Source organism: Homalodisca vitripennis, unplaced genomic scaffold (genome assembly GCF_021130785.1).
Source record: "Homalodisca vitripennis isolate AUS2020 unplaced genomic scaffold, UT_GWSS_2.1 ScUCBcl_822;HRSCAF=3617, whole genome shotgun sequence".
Lineage (NCBI taxonomy): Eukaryota > Metazoa > Arthropoda > Insecta > Hemiptera > Cicadellidae > Homalodisca > Homalodisca vitripennis.
This window is the reverse complement of record NW_025776964.1, coordinates 187036-194437: the sequence shown is the minus strand read 5'-3', so window position 1 is coordinate 194437 and position 7402 is coordinate 187036. Positions and strand designations below refer to the sequence as shown.

Sequence of the window (7402 nt, the reverse complement as noted above, 5' to 3'; positions counted from 1 at the left end):
TGTAATCATAATCAATTGCAAGATAATATGCTACCAGGGAACAATAGTAGGCCAAACCTGGAACGGAGGTTTTCCTATAATATGAATAATCAAAACCATAATTATAGTTTCGCTAATCCTGCGGTTCATTTAAACTCCAAAAGGGGAATTCGCTGAAAGGGCCGGCATTCCCCAAGAAAACTAGGCCCATTAATCCTCTAGCTCCGGCTTTGCCTAAGGTCAAACCCCTAGAAATTCCAATTACTTTTTCTAACATTAAGTCATCCCCTGTGATTGATACTGGTTCTACCAGGTCTATAGTGGCTGAAAGCGTATTTGATGCTCTCTCTAAACTCAAGGGTGTCGTGAAGAAATTTGAAGAAACTTCGTTGACGGCTACAGCTGCAAATGGTTCAGATGTCTCTTTTAAATTTTTAGCCCATATTCATTTCAAATTGGCTTGTTTCTCTTGGAATTTCCCATTTCTTGATGCTAACAACTTACCAGTTCCTGTTTTGAATTGGACTTGATTTCATTCAGGCCTCTGAAATGAGCATTAATGCGGCTCAACGCCAGGTGTCTTTTCTCTTTGACACTTCACTAGTTATAGCCGAAAATCAAGAGGACGAACAGGCAGAGGAAGTTAGTTTAGGACCTATCTTTGGAGAGAGGCTTGATAATTCCCAAGTTCAGGCATTTAAAAATATTCTGCCGTGTTTTCCCGAAACTGTGACCAAACAGCTGGGTAAAACTAACCTATTGACTTATTCTATCAATGTCAAGTCAGACAAGCCGTTCAGGTGCCGTCCGTATCATTATGCTCCCCCCAAAATGGCTTTGATTCGTGAGCATATCAAAGGCCTTCTGGAGAAAGGCGTTATTAGACGTTCAACTTCCCCTTACTCAAGTCCAGCATTTTTAGTACCAAAAAAGGGAGGTTCTTCACGCCTGGTTGTTGACTTCCGCGCCTTAAACAATGTCTTGGAGCTCTATTCAACCCCGATGCCTACGGTAGAGTCTTCTTTCCAATTTCTAGGCTAGGCTAAGGTCTTTTCTATGTTGGACTTGGTGTCCGCTTACAACCAGATACCACTTGACGAGGCTTCCAAGAAGTACACTTCATTTGTCACAAGCACTGGCCAATGGGAATACAATTACCTCCCTTTTGGTCTAGCTAGTGGTAGCATGATACTGACTCAGTTGATAAATAAAATCTTTGGTGATGTGAAATTTGATTTTTTGTTTTGCTATTTCGACGATCTTGTAATTTTTTCTGAAAATCTGGAAGAACACCAAAGACATCTCAATTTAGTCCTTGACCGACTTAGTAGGGCAGGGTTAACAGTTAACCCAGAAAAGATGGTCATTGCCTCTCATAAGATAGAATTTCTGGGCCATGTCTTCGAAGATGGGAAAGTTACCATCAACCCAAATAGAACTCGCCCTATCGACAACTACCCTCAACCCAAAAATACTAAGCAGGTTAGCAGGTTTCTCGGAATGTGTGCCTTTTATTCTAAATTTATTCCCAATTTCGCGTCAATCTGTGAGCCGTTGAATAGGTTAAAGAGAAAGGATGTAAATTTCATATGGGGTGAGGAGCAACAGAATGCCTTTCACAAACTTAAACGGTCATTAGTCTCTGCGCCGGTCCTACGCTTACCAAATTTTGATGCCCCGTTTATTCTTTTAACTGATGCTTCAAGTACTGCTGTAGGTGCCGTGCTGTCCCAGGAAATCTAGGGCCAAATATACCCTATAGCTTTTGCGAGCCGTCCTTTAAATGTACAGGAGAGGAACTATTCCACTTTCCATTTAGAAGCTTTGGCAGTAGTCTATGCCTTAAAAAAATTTAGATAATATTTAGAGCATCGTTCCTTTACGCTTGAGACTGACAATTCCTCACTCTCGTGGTTACTTAACAATCCTCGCCAAGTAGGAAAAATAGCACGTTGGACAACACTCATCGATGCCTTTCAATTTACTGTCAAGCATGTTAGGGGCAAAGACAATGTTGTGGCTGACTGCCTCTCGCGTTTATTTGAGCCCCAAACCGAAGTACCACAGAGTTCTTCTATTCAAAATAAAACCGACAACATACAGGCTTTTATTCTTTTTTCTGTACCCGAAGCTTTCAAAGACATCAAAGGCCACCAAGAGCAAGATGCTCAAATTCGCAATATTGTTAAATCTTTGAAAGGTGCTAATCCCAATCAAAATTATTCTGTGATTCAAGGCACTTTAGTTCACCAATTGCCTAATCAATCCAAACCTAAAGTTGTGGTACCTGGCAAACTCTACGACCTTTTGTTTAAAGTTTACCATGAGTCACCTCTCGGAGCTCATCTGGGATTCAAGAAAACTTGGGATCGGATTAGTGAAATTTTCTTTTCTACTGACCTGAAGCAAGCTATCCAAGAGAGGGTAAAGGCTTGTCCTTTCTGTTAGAGATGCAAACAGGCTCAAAATACTAAGATAGGCCCTTTAGCTTCTCAATTAGCGACGAGGCCTTTCCAACGGGTGTTTGTTGATTACGTGGGACCACTTCCTAGAACAAGAAAAGGCCACAAATGGCTTTTAACAATCGTTGACGCCTTTTCAAAGTATACGGTGATTTTGCCAGCTAAAAATGCTACCGCTCCAACTACGGTGACTCTTTTGCATAAGGGCTTGTTCGCTTATTTTGGCTTCCCCTCACAACTTGTCACCGACCGTGGTGGTTGCTTCAAATCCAGACAATTCGATAACATGTGTCTGGAACTTGGTATCAAACACGTTATGACCTCACCCTATTATCCTAAGCCATCTGTTGCTGAAATGGTTAATAAAAACATCGGCGTTGCCTTGAGAATTTTCCATTCTCAAAATCATACCGACTAGGACACTAATCTCAATTTGTTCCAAGTCGCTTTTAATTCGGCTAAGCATGAGTCAATTGGCACCTCTCCAGCTGAAATTTTCCTTGGCTACAAAATCACTTCTCCCCTGGAAAAACAATTGGAATTTGGATGATCTCCTCCAAACACAAGACTCCAGAAACATGCAGAGGAGATGGTCTCAGGCCTTGGATCGGTTGGAAGTAGCACACCGAAAAGTTGCTCGGCAGTACAACCAAGGTCGTTTACCAGTTAATTTTCGTATCGGTGATTTAGCGATGTTTCGACAAGTAAATTTGAGTAATGCGGCTAATCAAATTTCAGCCAAACTGCAACCTCTGTGATCACGCCCACTGGTTATTCATGATTTTACCTCTCCAGTCACCGTGACATTTAGGTGTCCCAAGTCAGGGAAACTTATTAGGTCGGCCCATGTTTCCCACCTGAAGAAATATTTTGGGCCTATCTAAGACCAAAGCGCCGCTGCCGGGACGTTTATAAGGATATTTTAGGGCATAGTGATGTTAGTTTAGTTTTTCTGTCTCCTTCTTCTTCTTCTTCTTCTCTGCCTTACACCACATTAACACTCTGATACTTTTACTCCTCTTCTTTTACAGTACACGGGGGGATCGGGGTTAGCATTGGCTGTTTAGAGAATTCTTTTTTTGCTTCGGCAATTTTTCTAGGCTGTACATTGGGATTGAACTTTATGTTTATTTATTTTTAACATTCCCTAATGCAGTCGCGCAGCCTGCTATCCTTGGTTCGGGCAACCCATTACATTTTACAAGCCTTCATTTTCTTTCCCTTTTCCTTTTCTACTTTTTTCTCTTGTTTAGTAGGGTCAGTCCGTTGGCAGTAGGTGGAATTCTTCTTTGTTATTCAGCTAAGTTAAGCAGCGATGGATAGGTGTAGTTTTTATTGTTGAAAATATTGTTGAAGATTGTAGTTGTCTATATATTTTTTTTAGTTAGTTTTTGTTGTGGTCTCTTTGTGTTTTTAAGACTTTATAATTTTGTCTCTGAAGCTGCTAGATGTTCTAGCGGCTATATTTATTGTCTGCTGTTTAGTGTTTATACTGGAAGTATTTTTTTTTACTGTTGTTACTGTTATCCTTTGAAGGCTTTATTATTGTTATTGTTTTAGAGGTTTATTGATAGTTAAACTAAGTTTGGTGGGTTTTGGTCCAGTTAGTTTTTTGGGTCTCTTTTCCTTAAGATTCAGGATATTTTTTGCTTTTCCTGGCCAACACTTAAGAAACTAGTTGTCTTTTTTTAATTCCTAATTAAACCACTTTACCACGACCAAATGATTTCCTTACTCCGTTAAGCTCTTGCCGTAGCTCTACAAACTTTTTCTTTCACGCCTTTTAAGAGCCTGAATTAATTTGCTCCAATTCTTTAATTTAAAAACTAGTATGGAAAAATTAAACTTTATTTTGCCTTTTCCCACTGGCCACCAAATTTTTTTTTCTCAGCCGTCCCGTAGGGGAGGAGAGTACTGGCCCACTTTAACTAAATTTTGCCAGTACCAGGTTATTATCTAATTAGCCTTTACAACACAAACTTAGGTCTGTTGATATTATGATAGGTGTAATTTTCTCATATTTTTAATTTTTGCTTTGGGATGGTCTCTTCATCCTTTCTGATCCTCCCATCTTTGAACAAAAATACATACTTTATGTCTGGAGTAATACTCTCCTGGTGGTTCAAGGAGTTCCACCAACCGTTCGGGGTTTCCATTCGGGTGCTGAAGTGGCCCTTGGATTCCGGGGTGGAGATACCCGAATAGTGGAGACTTAGGGAGTGCTTTGGCTAATAAGTGTACACTTATTTAATTTCCTTCCCAACCTTACTGGAACACCCTATTGTAGCCTTTTGACCACCGAGCGTATTAGTGATTTGGAAAGAAACGAATAAACCCATCCTTGTGTCAACACTTCAGACCTATATTTATTGGTAGCTACCACAAAAAAGTAATTAAAATTGTTCAGGTTTTTTTTTACTACCACAAGGCTTTTCCTCAAGCCTCTTTAAATTAAAAAGATTTATTCTTGAGTAGTGTGGTCAGTCGGAATGGATTCTAGCCGTTACGCTTTTGGAGCGCCTCGCGAGCGTGCAGGATATCCATACTAGAGCAATATCTAGCAGATTGCTAACTACAGCGATACCAGTTATAGTCTCTACTCTTTCCGTCCTTGACTTCCTACCTTATCCTTTTGAGTTTTTTTCTTATCACTCCCGGGGTAGAGGGGGAGGATGTGGCGTTTGCCACTTTATTTTGTTGGCCGTTGGACGGGCCGGGAGCTGTTTCCCTACAGCTGGTCGAGTCGTCTGTTTTTCCTGATGGTTTATCTCTTTCTAGATGTTTCTGTGGAATTCTGCCTGTTTGATTGGTTCCAGTTTTTCAGGTTTTCTGGATATCTGGAATTAGGTTTCTTGCTCTCTTCTCTTCTGGCGTCAGTAGGGCGAGGACATCTTGGAGTTTCTGTGGTCGGAGTTTATGATCAAAGCTGGCTGCCCGTTCCCTCGACGAACCGGCTCGGTGTTTTCGTGTTAATATCGTGGGCCCTACCTTCCAATCAACGTTTCACGACCTCGTTTAATATTTAGGACCCTGTCGTTCCAAATTCGGTTGTACGAATTACGTCGCAGTATTGGTAGGTATTCAAATTAGTAATATTAATACAAAATAAGTACTTTATAATATGATAGCATATATTAAACAAGAATATACTCAGAGCAGATCGTGATATGTCCTTAAAAATTGACTGGTTAAAATAACTGTACTAATTTTACTAAAAGGCACTGTAAGAACATTATATTTTCAGTTTCTGAGGATAATGAAATGTTTGCTTTTCCAGATAGGCAATCAGGAGACGAGCTGCCTGGTAAACGAGATGTGAGTTTTGGTTAGTATTCAAATTAGTAAAGTTAATACAGAATAAGTACTTTATAATATGATAGCATAACTTAAACAATAATATACACAGTGCTGAGCTAAATATCTCGTTATAAATTGACTCGGTAACAGAACTGAACAAAATTTTACGAAAAGGCACTGCAAGAATATTTAATATACAGTTTCTGAGGATTATGAAACGTTCGCTGTTCCAGATGTACAATCAGGAGACGGGCCGCCTGGTAAACGAGATCTGAGTATTGTGGCGTTTGCCACTTTATTTTGTTGGCCGTTGGACGGGCCGGGAGCTGTTTCCCTACAGCTGGTCGAGTCGTCTGTTTTTCCTGATGGTTTATCTCTTTCTAGATGTTTCTGTGGAATTCTGCCTGTTTGATTGGTTCTAGTTTTTCAGGTTTTCTGGATATCTGGAATTAGGTTTCTTGCTCACTTCTCTTCTGGCGTCAGTAGGGCGAGGACATCTTGGAGTTTCTGTGGTCGGAGTTTATGATCAAAGCTGGCTGCCCGTTCCCTCGACGAACCGGCTCGGTGTTTTGGTGTTAATATCGTGGGCCCTACCTTCCAATCAACGTTTCACGACCTCGTTTAATATTTAGGACCCTGTCGTTCCAAATTCGGTGTACGAATTACGTCGCAGTATTGGTAGGTATTCAAATTAGTAATATTAATACAAAATAAGTACTTTATAATATTATAGCATATATTAAACAATAATATACTCAGAGCAGATCGTGATATGTCCTTAAAAATTGACTGGTTAAAATAACTGTACTAATTTTACTAAAAGGCACTGTAAGAACATTATATTTTCAGTTTCTGAGGATAATGAAATGTTTGCTTTTCCAGATAGGCAATCAGGAGACGAGCTGCCTGGTAAACGAGATGTGAGTTTTGGTTAGTATTCAAATTAGTAAAGTTAATACAGAATAAGTACTTTATAATATGATAGCATAACTTAAACAATAATATACACAGTGCTGAGCTAAATATCTCGTTATAAATTGACTCGGTAACAGAACTGAACAAAATTTTACGAAAAGGCACTGCAAGAATATTTAATATACAGTTTCTGAGGATTATGAAACGTTCGCTGTTCCAGATGTACAATCAGGAGACGGGCCGCCTGGTAAACGAGATGTGAGTTTTGGTAGGTATTCAAATTAGTAAAATTAATACAGAATAAGTACTTTATAATATGATAGCATAACTTAAACAATAATATACACAGTGCTGAGCTAAATATCTCGTTATAAATTGACTCGGTAACAGAACTGAACAAAATTTTACGAAAAGGCACTGCAAGAATATTTAATATACAGTTTCTGAGGATTATGAAACGTTCGCTGTTCCAGATGGACAATCAGGAGACGGCCCGCCTGGTAAACGAGATGTGAGTATTTTTAGATATTCAAATTAGTAATATTAATACAGAATAAGTACTTTATAATATGATAGCATAACTTAGACAATAATATACACAGTGCTGAGCTAAACATCTCGTTATAAATTGACTCGGTAACAGAACTGAACATAATTTTGCGAAAAGGCACTGTAAGAAAATTATATTTTCAGTTTCTGAGGATAATGAAATGTTTGCTTTTCCAGATAGGCAATCAGGAGACGGGCCG

General features: G+C 39.4%; 1 long non-coding RNA gene across 1 annotated transcript; it reads left to right on the top strand.

Annotated features, from left to right (window-relative positions):
• The first annotated feature begins 6177 nt into the window (after positions 1-6177).
• Positions 6178-6921, top strand: LOC124371036. The gene is made up of 3 exons (XR_006923226.1): positions 6178-6416; positions 6621-6668; positions 6874-6921. It is a non-coding gene; the product is annotated as an uncharacterized LOC124371036 (long non-coding RNA).
• Positions 6922-7402: the final 481 nt, after the last annotated feature.